Genomic DNA, 16,106 nt, shown 5'->3' with positions numbered 1-16,106 from the left:
TTCTTCTCCTCTAGGACTCTTCAAAGCATTCTCTTGGAAACTACCAGCCTGGTTTCTGATTTCCAAGGAAGGAGACAGCTATTGGGGTTTTATCCTTGGGATTTTACCGGGCACAACAGCAACAAAGCCTGGCCAGCCCCAGGGCAGAGCTCTGGCCAACAGGGAAGGGAAGAGTGGACTGGGGACATTGCATCTTGGCCTCAGAGTCTAACCGCTTTCAAGTTCAACTAGGTGTTTGTCCTATGATCAAGGTGGCTGTATTTAGCAAACAAGAATGCAAGATACCCAGCTGAATTTGTATAGACACTGAGTAGTTTTTTAGTATTTTAGTATACTTGTTTATCATGCTTATTTAAAAATCTATTTAAGATGCAATATTTGGAGCATACTTATGTTTTAAAAAATTGTTTATCTGAAATTTAAATTCAACTGAGTATCCTGCATTTTATCTGTCAACCCTACCTATGACCTTCCCTCCCTCCCTTCGGTCCCTCCCTTCCTTCTTTCCTCCCTCCCTCCCTCCCTTCCTTCCTTCCAAAAAGCCTACTCTCTTATAGTAGGCAAAAATAAAGCAAAATGCTTGCCTTCAAGGTATTCACAGCCTAGGGGAGGAGACAAACAGTAACAGATGCCTTCTGCACAAGGAGATCCATCCCTGTCCTAATAAATATTTATGCAAATGATTTGGGGGACACAGAAGCAGCAGCAGTTCTGTATGGGGAAGAGCCAGTTGAGGTGGAAGAAAAGCTCGAGAGAAGGCACAGGGGTGGGGACTCTTGAGCTAACTCCGTGGACAGGTGTAAAGCAATGGAAGGCACGCCCTGAGGAGGACATGTTGGGCTCTGGGAGCGTGCGGCGGAGGTCCCGCTGAGGCCGGGCTGCTGAGCTGGGAGCTGTCTGCGTCTGGGAGAGAAACGGGTGGGGGGATTGCTGGCACCACTGATGTCAGGAGTGGGGGCCAGAAGTGTTGTTTGGAGAGTGAAGGGGTCTTTACGCCATGCCGAGGAGTTGGGGCTTTCTCAGATGGGTCCTGAGAGACCGAACACACAAATGGACAAAGTTCAGATCACAGGTGGCCGTAGAACTCAGACCACAACCTCTGCAGCAACGTGCGGGGAAATCCAAATCACAGCCTCTGCAGCAATCTGGCCAGAAAGGTCAGGACTCGGTCAACGCCTCCCAGCTCCCCAATTTTTTGTCCCTGCTTCCAATTCAGGACCAATCACGTAAAATGCCCTATTTCTAGTTACCTGCTTCCGGCTTCCTCAGGACGACAACCTCCAATCAGGGCACACCTGCAGCCTTTGAAAAGCTTTCCTCTCCTCCACTTGCCTTTGAGTTTCTGCTCTAAATAAACAGCTTGTTTATTCTCATTTAAGTGGTGTCTTCATTTATTTCCACAGTATAGACCACAGGTATTGCTTTGTAGAAGAGGGAGAGGGGGCGATGGGAACAGTTAGCTCTGAGGAAACTGATACCCTGATATGAGGTGTTAATATAACCACACACAGTGGGTTATTCAGAGCTAGAAAAATCTGCTTTTTAAGACCCTTTGCAACCTATACACACACACACAAATTTTTAATGTTTATATTCACCTGAACATCCCCAAGTTCTTTTATATTCTAAAGAAAGTCTTTGTATCTTTAAAGTGCAGTTTAAAAATAAGAGTATTGTTAAAGTTGCCCTTAATTTTCTTTTTGACAACATTTTGTTTCCCCTTGTGGTAGACTGCATCAACTCGTCACCCTTCCCTGCATCCAGGCCCTCAGCCCTTTAACTCTGCAGCACTTCCCACTAAATGGGTGGAGCCTCGTGATGTTGAATTTGGTCATGTGACCTGCTTTGGCCAATGGGATATTAGCAGATACCATGCAAGCAGAGCTTTGAAACAGGCTTGGTCTCTGGGGCTTGGGCCCCTGCCCCTCTGCCACCTCCATAAGAAGAACATGCTGGGCACAGGAAGAGGATGAGAGTCAGGTGGGGCTGAGCCACCCCAGCCAAACAGTCTAGATTAGACAACCGCCAGCTGATCCACAGACCAATGAGTTAATTATTTTTCAGTTCCTCTGAAATTTTGTGATTGTTTGTTACGCAGCACTTTTGTACCAACAGTTGACTGTCCCACCCTTTGATTTCAGAATTTCAAGAAATTTTTCATTACCATGAATATATGATTATTAATGGCAAATTCTAATGGTTGTCTACCCAAATCCATGTCCCCTGCCATTCTTTCCTGCTGGTAGAGTCTTGATTTTATTTTCAGGAGTTCACCCTATGCCCAGCCCAGACAAGTGCTCAGAGAAGTTATCTTCTTCAACCTCAAGGGGCAAATCTCCATTCATCTAAGCCAATTGTAGTTTACTGGCGATCGGTTTAGGAGAGAGCATATAACACAGTTATGGCCAGTGAAATGTGAAGAGGCTGCTAAGGGCTTTCTGAAACGGCTTCTCTCCTCTTTATAAGAAACTCATGAGATGATGCCTCCTTTTTTTATGCCACTAGACTCTTAGAACTGCTGCCGCCATCTTGGGACCATGAGGGGAGCTGACAACAGGACAAACCAACATTTTGAAGAGGACAGATTGGGAAAAGCCTGTGTCCCAGATGTTACTGAGTAGCCATCCCATAGTGAGTCTTTGGCACTGCCCTAACTCTGGGCTACTTGTTACTTAGGCCTCGTTTCCTTACAGTTTCTGTCCCTTACAACTCAAACCTTCCTGATTCAGATGCTTCCTCAGAAAAGGAAAATCCAAGTTAAAGAGAGGGATGTGTTGATTTTCCTTTCTTTCGTATGTTTCTATCAAGTGATTCATCACTGGGGCAAGGCCTCTCACAAGATCTTTAAAGATGAGCTTACAAAATGTTTGCTCCAATAGACGTCTCCGAAATTTGACTTTAAGGGGTGTCACCATGGTTACAGTATGTTATAAAAGGACTTCTGACCTCACCACATGAGTCTGTGCTGCTTTGCCCACTGATGTGAGGACCCCCTGAGGACAACTTCAGAAGCTTGGGCTGACAGGTAAGTGCAGGAAGAATTTCAACAAGCATAAGGTTCTTTGGTGATGGTTCCTCCTTCCAAAGAGAGACTCCCAGGGGTGAAATTGACCCTTTTACAGTAGTGGGAGCTAAATTATAGAAGGCAAATTCAATCCACAAGCATGTGCTCGTTCTCCAGCACAACGAGCACGTGATACATCTGCTCAGTATGGTACATCTCACTGCAGTAGACGGCACCTTCAGAAAACACATTAAAATGTCATTAGATTTTATTTAAACTTGCTGATAATTTGGGTAACTTGATTATCTCCCCCTCTTCCCATGCTGTGCTCAGCAGAAACCAGCTCATGCCAAATTATCATTCATTTTATTAGAACAAAACTTCAGGCCACTCTCTGGACTTGTCATACTTTCTCGTGCCCTGGGGCCACTGCCCTCGCTCTTTTTCTCCCCTGGAATATCTCTCTCCCACTCCCTGCCTGGCAAACTCCTCAGCATCTGGCAATGCAGAATTCGAACACCAATTCCTCTCTGAAGTTTTGCCTGGACCCTTGAGACGATGCTGCACGAGGCGTGAAGTCAGGCCCAGCTGATTGTGGATTCACTTCTGTCCTCATTTAGCTGGGTGTCCTCAGCCGAGAAGCCCAGCTTTTCTGAGCCACGTCTTAGCTTCGTCTCCTTGTAAAATACGTATCCTGATTGCCCCTGCCTCTGGCTTGTGCCGGGAATGAGCAGAGCTCATGGGAGAGGCCCTGGCACAGAGTAAAGGCTCAATATGTTTTGGCTGTTGTTACTGGGTACCTTCCTACAGAATCGTAAAGCTTTATCGCCAGAAGGGGCTTCAGAATAGCTCTTCTCAACCTTCGATGTACAGCGGATCACCTGGGGATGCTGTCAAGACACAGGTTCTGATGCAGCAGTTCTGGGGCGGTGCCTGAGATTCGTGTGCATTTCTTACAAGCACTGCGGATGCTGCTGGTCCCAGAACCGCACTTTGACGAGCATGGCTGTACATGACATTGAGTTCCTGCTTGCTTTAGAGAAGAGGAGGATGAGGCCTGAGAGGGGATGTTCCTAGCCCAGTGAGATCTAGAAGGCTGCCCGGCATGGTGGGTTCCACTTCTTTCTTCCCACACCTGAACTCTTCTCTCCTTTGGCTCAGCCCAAAGCTCAGCCCAGGCTCCTCTGCACAACTGGGAAGGAACCAACTACAGAGCCCCTGTTCACAGAAAGTGCTGGAATCTACCAGTCCCTGAATGCAATCCTTTTGGAAGGGCATGACTCAATCCCAAGGAAGATCTGACAGTTACCAGTCTTCCATCATCCACAAGCCCTGTTGGTGTCAGCAAAGGTTTTCCCATCAGCTGCTGGGAGGAAGAAGAAATGGAAGCAAATCGGTATGCCAAGGGTTGCTTATGCCCAAAAGGCTACGAGAGTCCAGAGACGTAAGTACCTGAAGAAAATATATCAATTCTTCTGCATTATAACAATAATGATTCCAGCAATTCTGCTCATTTTCTATCAAAGCACAGCCAGCAAACTCCCTCAGGTCTCTGTGCTGTTTGCTGGGGCTTGTCTTCGGAGAGTTGACAATCTAGTAGAAGGAAGAAGAAATGATACAGATAACTAGGAAACAAGATGAAGGGTGGCTCCTGCACTAAAGGGGCAGGAGAATTGCTGAAGGAAGGGAACACGAACTCTGGTCTTAGAAGTAGAGCACCACCCTTCAGGCAATTTTCATGGTTTCATGGCCCAGCTTTCTCAACTTTCCTAGGGATGTCTTGAATATGGGACAACTTGTCTAATTTAAAGGTAAATGAACAGGAAATACTGTATATAGGCAGTCCTCTGCTTTCATAAATACAAAAATATATATGAAAGTAACTGTATAGAAGCAGAGCAAAAGACTTACACATTATAAGTAGTTGTTTCATCCCAAATGGCACTGTAAGGTTGGGTAGGTTGTGTACTGTGCAAGGGCACCTGGCCAAGGGGGTAAGTGAGGACTGAAATCCAGCTATGTGCCCTGGTGCAGGGTTGTATTTATCCAGGAAAAAAAGGAGTCCTTTTTTCTGATTTGCACAAGACACCATGTTGGTTAGAAGTGGCCCTGATTCTGAGAGGTTAAAAAATATTTTAAAATTCCAATCAAATATTTATAGCATTTTCATTCATGATGTTCTTTTCCTTTACCATTGAGTCTATAGTAAACCACGTTCCCATGGGGGCATATGTTCTTGTGTCAGAATGAGACACAAAGGGCATTAGGACACCTGGTTGTCTGTGGACTCAGGCCACATGAAGACAAACTCTTCGTTAGAGGCTGCCAGCTCAGCCCAGAAACTGAACACCTACTATGTGCTGACACTATGCCAGGCCTGGGGAAAGGGCAGACACAAAGTGCAATTTTGTCTCTTCTCTCCAGGAACAAGATAAACATAAATAATTCTCACAACTGTAGACCAGGGGGAAGTGCTAAAAGGAGTGGGAGTAGGCTTCCCTAGTGGTGCAGTGGTTAAGAATCCGCCGCCAATGCAGGGGACACGGGTTCGAGCCCTGGTCTGGGAAGATCCCACATGCCGCGGAGCAACTAAACCTGTGCGCCACAACTACTGAGGCTGCGCCCTAGAGCCCGTGAGCCACAAATGCTGAGCCTGCGTGCCACAACTACTGAAGCTCACATGCCTAGAGCCTGGGCTCCGCAATAAGAGAAGCCACCACAATGAGAAGCCCACGCACCACAACGAAGAGTAGTCCCACTCGCTGCAACTAGAGAAAGCCCGTGCGCAGCAACGAAGACTCAATGCAGCCAAAAATAAATAAATAAATTTATTTATTTATTAAAAAAAAAAAGAGGTGGGAGTAACATGGTCCCCGAGGAAGGGGGAGATGCTCTATGGCCAGAGGGACTGGGAAAGCTTCCTGGAGGAGGCGGGAATTGATATGGGGAATTGAATAGTCCAGAGGGGCCATTCCAGATAAGACAAACAACTTGAGCAAAGATTGGGAAGCAAAAGAAAAGTGGGCTTGTGCAGGGAGAGAAGAGAGGCTGGGACCCAGAATGCTATGGTGGAGGGGGTGGGTGGAGGGTATGGGTGGAGGGAAAGGTGGGCAGGAGAGCCAAGAGGTCAGAGCTGACAGGGGAGACGGGCGCTGGCCCTGAGAGCGCTGAGGGTCAGGCGTAGAGATTTGTACTTAATTCTGTGGACAGTGAAGGTTTTTGAGTCCAGGGTAAAAGGGTCAGATCTGTGTTTAAGACTCACGTTGATAAATGAACTTATTTACAAAACAAATAGACTCACAGTCATAGAAAACAAACTTATGGTTACCAAAGGGGAAAGTGGCAGGGGGGTGGGGGGGTGGAGGATAAATTAGGAGTTTGGGATTAACAGATACACACTACTATATATAAACTAGATAACCAACAAGGACCTACTGTATAGCACAGGGAACTATATTCAATGCCTTGTAATAAACTATAATGGAAAAGAATCTGAAAAAGAATAAATATTATATATATATATATGTATGTGTATATATATATATATATATAACTCAATCACTTTCAATCACTGAAACTAACACAACATTGTAAATCAACTGTACTTCAATTAACAAAAATTTTTTTTAAGATTCATGTTGATGACTGCCCGATTCGTAAAAGTCAGTGCCACCTCCCAGAAACATGGGAGTGCCTATGGAGTGGGTGCTGGTACAAAGGGAGTGCTGGCTTTGCAGAGGATGCAGCAGGGCTGGGCTCTGGGGAACATGGTCTGCTGGGGTCTTGGTCTCCCTGCTCACCTGGAGCTAGGATGAGGATTTCCGCCTCTCTGGCTTTGAACCTCTGCACTTCCCTACCAGTTGCTGCCCTAGAATATTCGGCTCAGCCGCCCACCCCAGAATCAGCTCTCCTGGTCAGCCAGTGACAGGTAACACGGAACAGGTAGTCCAGAACCTCAGGCAGAGATGTTACCAGGCACACAAATGAACTTCAACATCACTCACTTGAAAAAACAACCAAAAAAAGCGATTTCCTGTTTGCCACTCTGAAGCAGAAGTTTTTTGTAACTTCTCAAAAATTTCAGCCCTTATGCTGACTCTTCTCTCCCTTAGGAACCTGCAGCCTCAGCACGGCTGAAAGGGTCCCTTTATGCAATCGGCGTCAACTACATTCAGCTTTTTAACAGCTGATTCCAGCCAACCACCTCCTCTTCCTGTTTCCAACCCCGAGAGTATTGCAGAGATTAATTAGAGAGAAGCTGTCTGCAAGAAGGCAACTACATTATGAGTCTCTGGAGAGCAGGGCCCCTGTCTAATTCAGCCACTCGTTCCATAAATACTTATTGGCTGTGCCAGGCATTCTTCCAGGTAATAGAGCAGAGTGGTTCTGGGCACAGACTCTGGGGCCAGACTGCCTGGTTGCTGCCTCAGCTCCATCACTTACAAGCTGCGTGGCCTTGGGCAAGTTAATTAACTTCTCTGAGCCTTAGGGATAGTAATATTACCTACCTCAAAGGGTTTTAAGGATCACATGGTATATATATAAGTTTCTGAGAACAAAGAATGAGAACATATATCCACACAAAACTTGTACACAGATGTTCGTAAGAGCCAAAAAGTAGAAACAACCCAAATGTCCGTCTGAAGAATGGGTAAATAAAATGTGGTACATCTATACAATAGAAGGTTATCCTGAAATAAAAAGGAATGAAGTACAGACAAATGCAATAAGGATAAGCCTTGAGAACATTATGCTAAGCGAAAGAAGCCAGTCACGAAGGATCAGGTATTATATGCTTCCATGTGTATGAAACGTCCAGAACAGGGAAATCTAGAGAGACAGGAAGTAGATTAGTAGTTGCCTGGGCAGGGGGAGGGGAGAATGAGGAGTGACTGCTCGTGGGTGCAGGGTTTCCTTTTGGGGTAATGAAAATGTTCTAAAACTGACTGTGGTAATGGTTGCACAACTCTGTGAATATACTAAAAGCCACTGAATTGTTTAAAGTGGTGAATTGTATGGTATGTGAATTATATCTCACTAAAGCTGTTTTCAAAATGTCTTAAAACAATGCCTAACACACATTAAGTACTAAGTAAGTGTTAGCTAATACTATCTGGTGCTCGGAAAGTTAGGAATGTAAAGGATGAGCAGTCTCTGCTTCGTGAAGCTTGCATGCCACGCAGTGTCAAGCACAGGGCTGGCACATAGCCGACATTCTCCATTGTCTGCTAGACTGTGTGCCTTCCGTAAGTCCCACCATGTGAAGGGGTGACCTGTGATGGCTGGTCAGGGCTGTCTGCCTGGCCATTCTTGTCCCATAACAAAGCCCACCCTCTCTCTCATGGTCCACGTGGTCAACTCAGCAGTCTTCCTCTGGATTTCTCAACTCCTGACCTGGCTTTGTCTCACACTCTTAGAAGTCCTTGACCTCTTCACTTCCTACCCCGCCCTTGGACTTGACAATGCCTCTGCTTCTCTGGTTTGGACCTTAAGCTCTCAGGGACAGGCTCCGGTCCCCCCCATCCAGGGGATGGGATGGTGCCAATGACGTGGGGCCGTCTCGTTCTCAGGGCACTGCCAAGGTTCCAAGCACACCAGTTCTTGGGACATTCATCAGGGGGACTCTGAGTCCCCCAGCAGCCACAGCCAGATTCACACGGCCAGGCGGCCACAAAGCTGCATTCCTGGAGAGGCGGAGGGGAGCCGGAGAGACAGGCTGTTCTTCCAGAGCCGTGAGGCGCTGCTTCCAGCCCCACCCACCCCCGGCTTTCCACACAGGGCGACCGACCCGTCCCAGCTTGCCAGGGACTTCTCAGTTTTAAAACTCAAAGCCCCACTTCCTGGGAACCTCCTCGGTCCCAGGCAAATTGAAGTGGTTGGTCACTAGGTGCACAGCTCGATGGGAGGGAGCGTCCCCTGGGAGTCAACGACCCCTCCTTCCTTCTCCTCTTTCTCCCCGGTAACAACGAGGGTGGAAATCATACTGATAGCATCAGGCTAAGGACAGCAGGCCGAGCCAGCACACGGGTCTCCAGAGACTGTGAAGCCACCCACAGGGGGCAGGGAGTGGGGGAGCAGGGGAGCTGCAGGACAGCCCATGGTGCCCATGTACCACCAGCCTGCTGGTCCCAAGGGGAGAGGCTTCCAGAAACGAGGAAAAGGCAAGGTCAGAGTAGCAACTGCATTCCACGAGAGGGCTGGGCTGGGCTGGGGCATCCGTCCTCCCAAGAGCCCCATACCAGCTCCAGCCTGTCTGCATTGGCCACCTTTGCCCCTTGTCAGCCCTGATCTGTGCCTCTGCATCACACACCTGCCTGGATGACAGCAGCCATCCATCTTCCTGTGCAGGCGGCAGCGGTCATCAGGTGGGAAGAAGCTGGTGGAGCAGAGACGGGCGTCCACAGCTGCAGGCAGAGGCCGGCGTGGCTGACTTCCAGCGCTGGGGGTTTAGGGATAATGAACGTCACCCATGGGAGCCAGACAGCAAAGAGCCCCTGAGGCGTGGCCTCCCTCGTCTCTCCCTGCGGCTTTTTCTGTAGCCGGCCTCTCAGTCTGGGAGAGCCACGTCACAATGTGTGAATTCATAATAGGCCAGAACTATGGGACAAGCGCCCAGGAAGTGATCAGGGTGTGTATAGCATCCCCCAGCTTCATCAACACCCCCAGCCCCACATCACACCAAGGAGGGGCTTCTTTGAGGTTCTTAGACCCTTTTTGAAAAAAACAAGTAGTCCTTGACACTTTAGTATGAAGTCCTGCAATCAAGTTATCAGGTTCTTCCCTCCAAAGCCCTAGGTGACGCCACCCCTACGTGCTCTTGAATAGTAGTTTCGGGGGGCCTGGGAGCCCTGGATAATATGTTGGGGAGGGAGAGCTCTGTGTAGCCAGGATCCTGTGGTGGGAGAGGGGAGAGGTAGGGTGCTGAGAGGCGCCATCTTCATCTCTTCTCACCCAATTCTCCCTCCCTGCTCCCCAAGCTGGAATGCCCATGCACACTCAGCACTACCCAGGTCTGAGACCATTCTGACGGGCAGCAAGTGTCTTGGCAGCCTGAGTAATGCCAGCCCCTGGGGCTGGGGTAAAATTCTATTGCCCATGGGCCTAAGGCTTGTATAGCCAGGTCACCCTGGGAGTCAGAAGCCTGCATGGGGACCCATGAGTTGACCCAGCATGGAGGACAAGATCCCTGACTCAGTTTCCCTACCCAGCACTCTGTTGCCCTACAGACCTCAAGCCCAGCTCGAATTCCCCTTAGTCTGCTGAGGTGGGGACGTAACACTCTACTTGAGTTTTTCCAGCCCTTCCCTAGAGGCTGCAGCTTGCGCCCCAGACTGCCCAGAGCTTGCCATTGGACCCTGGACAGCTGGCCTTGCCAGGACCACACCTGCCCCATTCCCCTTGGTCCTGGGGCCTTCTCCCTTCTCATGAGCCTGACGACCACATGGCTGTGGCCCCAGTCGGTCTCACACTTGGGCTTGTTTCCTTCCTTTCTCTTCTCTTTCCATGTTCATTCAGTGGACTGGAAGGTGTGGTCCAGTGGCTGGTCAAGTGGCCACTGCCTTACTGAGGGCAGAGAGGAGTCAAAAGGGAGCAGAGGCAGGAAATGCCCCGTGTCCCTGAGGAAGGCGGGCACTGCTACTCAGGGGAACCTGGGAGAGGGGTGTGAAGGGGAGCTGGGAAGAGGCCCAAAGCAAATACAAACACAAATATGACAACAAAAAAGGACTGCATGTGGGGCAAATGCCCAAGCTCTGGAATAAGACTTCCCAGGTCCAAATAGCCTATGTGATCTTGGGTAAGTTACTTAATTTCTCTGAGTCTCATCCGCATTTCCTCATCTGAAAAATAAGGATAATAAAACCTTAAAGGTTGCAGTAAGAATCAAGTGAGAAGCACATACCCTATGCATGGCATACAGTAGACTCTCTAGAAATAGGGGCCATTATTTTATTGGAAAATACATACAACCAGCTTTGGTTATAGGAACACCACCTCCAGGAAACCCTCTAGGCTCTCTTTCAAGTTTCTGGAGTCCTTTGCGGGGAAAGAAAGGGCAGAGGAGAGTGTAGGGGATGGAGGGGGAGGCGAGGAAGGGAATAAGGATAATAAACAGGGACAGGCATGCATTTTGCCCCTCCCTGGGGCGGGGCCCTGTGCTGAACCCTTGGTATACTATACCCCATTCTATCCACCAAGGAGCCCAAAAAAGGGAGACATTCTGGTTGCCCCAACAAAACAAAAATCCAACCTTAGTCATTGACCAGTGAGTTGCCCTTGAGTGTCTGATGTGGGGACACGCAAGGCCCAGCAGGAAAACTAGCTCAGGATTGGCCTTCAGTGACAGCTCAGATCCAGGGATTCACCCTCATCAGCACAGAGAGTAACGCTCTTTTCTAAGGCCGAGGGGCTGTGAGCATCTGAACATCACACTTCCTTCCCCCAGAACAGCAGGTGAAGCGAAAGCTTTGTCCAGGTGCAAAGCAGGAGCGTGAGCACTGCCTGTCAGAGGGGAGGTCACACACTGAGCCCAGATGCGGGTTCGGGACTTGGCATCTTCAAAGCGTAGCCTATTCACTGTGCTCGGTCACAGGGTAACCAGTGGGGCACGGGTTCTGGAATGATCTGCTTGACTCTCAGTAAATGGCTGTTTGCCATGGCAACAGGCACCGTGGAGAGACTCTGAGGCTGATCAGATGGGAATCTGCTCTCCAGGGATGACTCAGACCTTTCTCCTCATTGTGTGGGGCAGGCTGTTCACAGAGTGAACCCAGGGGCTGGGGAGAAGCCCGGAGCTCCCATTTCCCCTTCATAGTGGCAGCCCATATCTCCCTGTTTTCTTTCTCCAGGAGATTTGGATCAAGTGATGATAGAGTAAAGAGAAAAGAAAAGGCAGCATAGAATCTGGTCAGACCAGCCCCTCTGAGAATTCACTTTCCACATCCCACTCCCACCAGCAGAAGTCAGGAAGCCCAGAAAATGCTATCACCTCATCCTTAGCTGAGCCAAGCATCACTTCTACCTGAATGATGGGACTTTCCTGAATCCCTTCATCCATGCACCCATTCCACGAGCAGTTACTCCAAAGATAAACATAGACTCAGCGCTACCTTCCAGGAGCTTGCAGAGCTCCAGGGAGGCTTCCAGAGCCTCAGTGGCGGGAGTTTAGTTGAGTACAGCCCCAGGGAGTGCCCACAGGGAGGGATGCAGTCCTGAGAAGGTAAGGGGCCCCCACCCCAGGCTCTCTTCTCTATGGTTCCCATCTCATAATGGCCAAGTCCATTCTTCCAGTGAGTCAGGCCAAATCCTGGTTCCAGACCCCTCTCTCACACCTCACGCCCAACCCATCCTACCCTCCCTACTGCGACCGTAGCCTCGTGGCCGGTTTCCCTGTTTGCCCCTCACTCACTGCCTGTTCTCCACGAGTCAGTGAGGGCCAGCCCTTGATCTGAAGTCAAGTTGTGCCCTCCTCTGCTCGAAACTCACCACGGGCTTCCCCTCTCATTTGGGGGGAAAAGCCACGTCCATGGATTCAAGGCTGTGTGTGATCTGCTCGCTGCTACCTCTTAAACTTCTGCCACCACCAGCCCCTCCTCCACACCGCTCCAGTCCTGTTGCCCTTCTTGTCATCTCTCCTCAAAAAGCACCTTCTCCCAGAGACTTCCCCAACCCCCAGTGGGAGAGGTTTTGATGCTCGCCTTGAGAATTAAAAAACGCAATCAGAACAAAGGACAGCCCTCAGCTGGCAGCGCCCTCCGGGATGCGCAGCCGAAGCAAGTGCCTCGGCCAAGGTGACACGTCCCGCCCCATGCAGTTCACGTCCAGTGACCGATGGACGTGGGGGCATGACGGCCTGGCCCTCTCGCCTCAGACGGGAACAGCCCTCAAGCGTCATCCCCACTCAGAACTCCCCGCAGATCGGCTGAGGTTTCTCGTGAGCCCGCATCACTGCTCAGCCCATCCTGCTTCCTGCCCCCCTCCCCCGTCCTCCTACAGGTGCAGAGCTACCCACCCTGACAAATGGCAGCGTCGGGCTTCATGGAGCTGTTTTAATGTCCCGCCACATGGGATTCTTCTGCCAGTCCGCCAGTGTTCAAATCCCAGTTCCAGCCCTCACTAGCTGTAACTTTGGGCAAATTCAGTCATCTCTGTGTGCCTCAGTTTCCCTACCTGTACAACAGGGTGATAATAGCATCTACCTCATAGGGCTGTTGTGACAATTCAATGAGCGAGTACTTGTAAAGCCCTTAGAGCTGTGCTTGTACGTGGTAAATGCTGATATAGAAAAAGATATTAATATTTCTTATCACCCATCCCCCAAAAGCTCTGTGCTCCAGAGCACCCCCCTTGGCCCTGTTGCTGGGGAGCCGACCCCCATGAATGCTTAGGTATCCAGCTCCACTGGCCTCAAAAGGCCTAAGTTTGTAGGTCCACAGGGGCCAGCCTTCTGTGACAAGAGAAAGGGGTTAGTACAAGGTCAAGGCTGGGAGTCTGTTCTTCCATAGATGAGGGGGCAGGGTTTGCCCCAGGCTGGTCAGTCCACTCACAATGGAGCCAGGGCAAGAATTCCAGAACATGGAAGCACCACCATGGATAAAAGCTTAGGCCCTGGGTCAGCCCTAGGTTCCAGTCCTGACCCTGTCCCCCACATGTGTGTGTCTTTGGTCCCTTATTTCTTACGTCTCTTGGCGTCTGCATCTAAAGCAGGGCTATCAGTGGTGCCTGCTTTTCTGCTGCAAGAATTGAACGTGTTCATGCCTGTAAAATATCTGGCAAAATGGCTGCTTAATAGGTGGTAATACCCTCCTCCCACCCCTGTATCAGTCAGTTATGGCTGCATAACAAACAACCCTAAATTTCATGGCTTAATACAGCAACACATTGCTTTTGCACGTGAAGCTATAAGATTCTTTGGGTTTTAATTCCTGCCGTTCACTCCCCATCCACTGAGATAAAATAAGCAGAATAAAAGAAACACTCAAATGTCCCAGCTCTTCCTCCATGCCCAGAAGGGATCGCTGGTGCCCATTCAAAGCGTTCCTTCACCAGGCAGAGACCTGGGCTGCAGACTCATCTCTTGGCTTCAAAAGCCGGGGCTGTGCAGACAGTGGGACTGGCTGGAAACTGGCCAGGAAAACGGGTCAGCGTCCAGCAGAGCAAAGCCACCATCCACCCACTTTGGGCTCCAGGGGCTCAAGCCACTTTTCTAGAGTGGATACAATCCAGTTGTCACCTGGGCTCTCTCTGCCCCTTAAAATCCAGACAACATTGCCTCAAATCCCCTCCCCCATCCCATCCCTGGGCCCCCGCAAAGCATTGCATCCCCATAGTCACCCTGGCTCTAATCCTTGCCTCCCGTGAATTCCTGTTTTCTGCTCTACGTTCTGTGGCTGGTTTTTGTGCCCGTGTGGCCCTCCAGCCACAGGGCCCAGACCCACCAGGTCTGGAGAGGGCAGCAGTCCACACTGGTGATTTGGAAATGTGAAAGGCAGATGGATCCACAAAACAGGTTTAAAATTAAATCTTGGATGTGCTTGCTCTCAAATAGACCCTAGCTATTTCACGAGCCTGGGTGCCAGCACCTTCCAGGCTGCTCAGGCTCCTCTCGTGGCTGGCTCCCCTGCAGCTGCAAAAAAATCCCCCCCCAACTTTATAGTGCAGAGAAGCCCAGCTTTCTCAGCTCCAAACAGTCCCACAACCCCTTTGTGTGTCCACCACAGCATGTCCTCAGAACAGTACACCATCCAGGTGACCTCTGCCTTTCTCCCATCCCACGTGATACAGATGCACGTCCGCTTCCTCAAGCAACTGGGAAGGATTTCCCTCGCTCCCCCTAGGAAGACAGGCATTCTAGCGTTGGTTTGGATTTTTTTTATGATGATATTCTTTCCATCCTGTGGAGCTGGATCTGCCCTCATCCAGCCCTGTTCTCTCATCTGGCCTGACCTATCTGGTCCTCCAGCCCAAAGGGACTGGGGGTGGGTCTGGAGGAAGAAGACACTGGCCCAGGGGGCACTGGATGTGTTTGTGAACTGGCCTCTCTAGCACGATGCTTGACACCATCAGAGGATGAAGTGAACGTCGATCACAGCCCTGACGGGTTAGGTCAAACCGTTTCACCTGAACAGCCCAGCCTGTGTCTCAGGATGAGCTGCAGAGTTCCCGTCTGTGTGATGGCCCCACTCCTTCACTCCTGGAAGAAAGGAAGGCTGGGCTGCTAGGACATCTGCAGGTACGAGGCCACAGAGCAGCTCCCTCCCGGAAGACCCTGGCCTGGGCCTGTGGACTGCACATGTCTACCCACACCTTGCCTTTGCTTGTCCTTTGCAAGGGATAAGTGCCCAGCTGGCAGGTCCCTGGGTTTAGTGACAAGGAGAGGAGAAGAAGGACGGCTGGCAAGGGGTCAGGAATAAAAGCAGGCTGGCCCGAGCAAAGGCAGGCCACACCTGGAGCCCTCCCCACAGTCATGGTCAGGGTGCCTTTGGCTGGTCTCTCCCTACTGCTCCGTGCCCAGACCTTCCCAGGAGCTTTGCACCCTCCGTTAGCCACCATCTGCAGGTGTCATTGAGAGCCTGGAGGGTGGCCAGGAGCTGGCACAGGCTAAGCACAGAGATTTGCTGGCCTGTGTGCTGGGCCTGGCCCCGGGGACCTGGGCTCTCTCCTGATTCGATGATGATGTGTGGGGGTGGGATTCAGCTGCACCGAGAGTGGTCCCCCAAGGCCGACAGATGGGCAGCCCTGGGAGGAAGCCACATGGCAGGGCTGTGCTGTTAACTGCAGCTCATCAGGTTTTAGCAGCAAGATGCTGCTCCGTTGGCGGGAACACACCTGCCCCCAGCAAGGGCAGCCTCCAGAAGCACCGATGGCTCTGGGAAGACTTTGGTGGGAAGGCTGGAGCCATGGGCTTGCTCTTGGGGCTTGGTACCCTCTCCCAGACCTACCCCTCTGTGCTTGGGTGGGGGGGCGTAAGAAAACGTGGAGGGCATGTGCGTACACTGAGCCTGAGGCCAAGGAGGTCCGGCATCCCGCACCCCCAGGGCCAAGACACAGGCAAGGCCAGGTGTCTCCACCAGCAACCTGTGGTCCCCACGGTTGGACTCTAAAG

The 16,106-nt window shown here is 50.5% G+C and overlaps 1 long non-coding RNA gene across 1 annotated transcript; it reads right to left on the bottom strand.

Annotated features, from left to right (window-relative positions):
• Positions 1 to 533: 533 nt before the first annotated feature.
• On the bottom strand, positions 534 to 10,201 carry LOC109550699 (uncharacterized). The gene is made up of 3 exons (XR_002177317.3): positions 9,315 to 10,201; positions 4,457 to 4,597; positions 534 to 3,240 (listed from the first exon to the last, which is right to left on the bottom strand). It is a non-coding gene; the product is annotated as an uncharacterized lncRNA (long non-coding RNA).
• Between the last annotated feature and the right edge of the window lie 5,905 nt (positions 10,202 to 16,106).

Source organism: Tursiops truncatus, chromosome 16, assembly GCF_011762595.2.
Source record: "Tursiops truncatus isolate mTurTru1 chromosome 16, mTurTru1.mat.Y, whole genome shotgun sequence".
In the NCBI taxonomy this organism is placed as follows: domain Eukaryota; kingdom Metazoa; phylum Chordata; class Mammalia; order Artiodactyla; family Delphinidae; genus Tursiops; species Tursiops truncatus.
The sequence above is the reverse complement of the archived record's forward strand: the minus strand, read 5'-3'. Positions and strand labels throughout refer to the sequence as shown.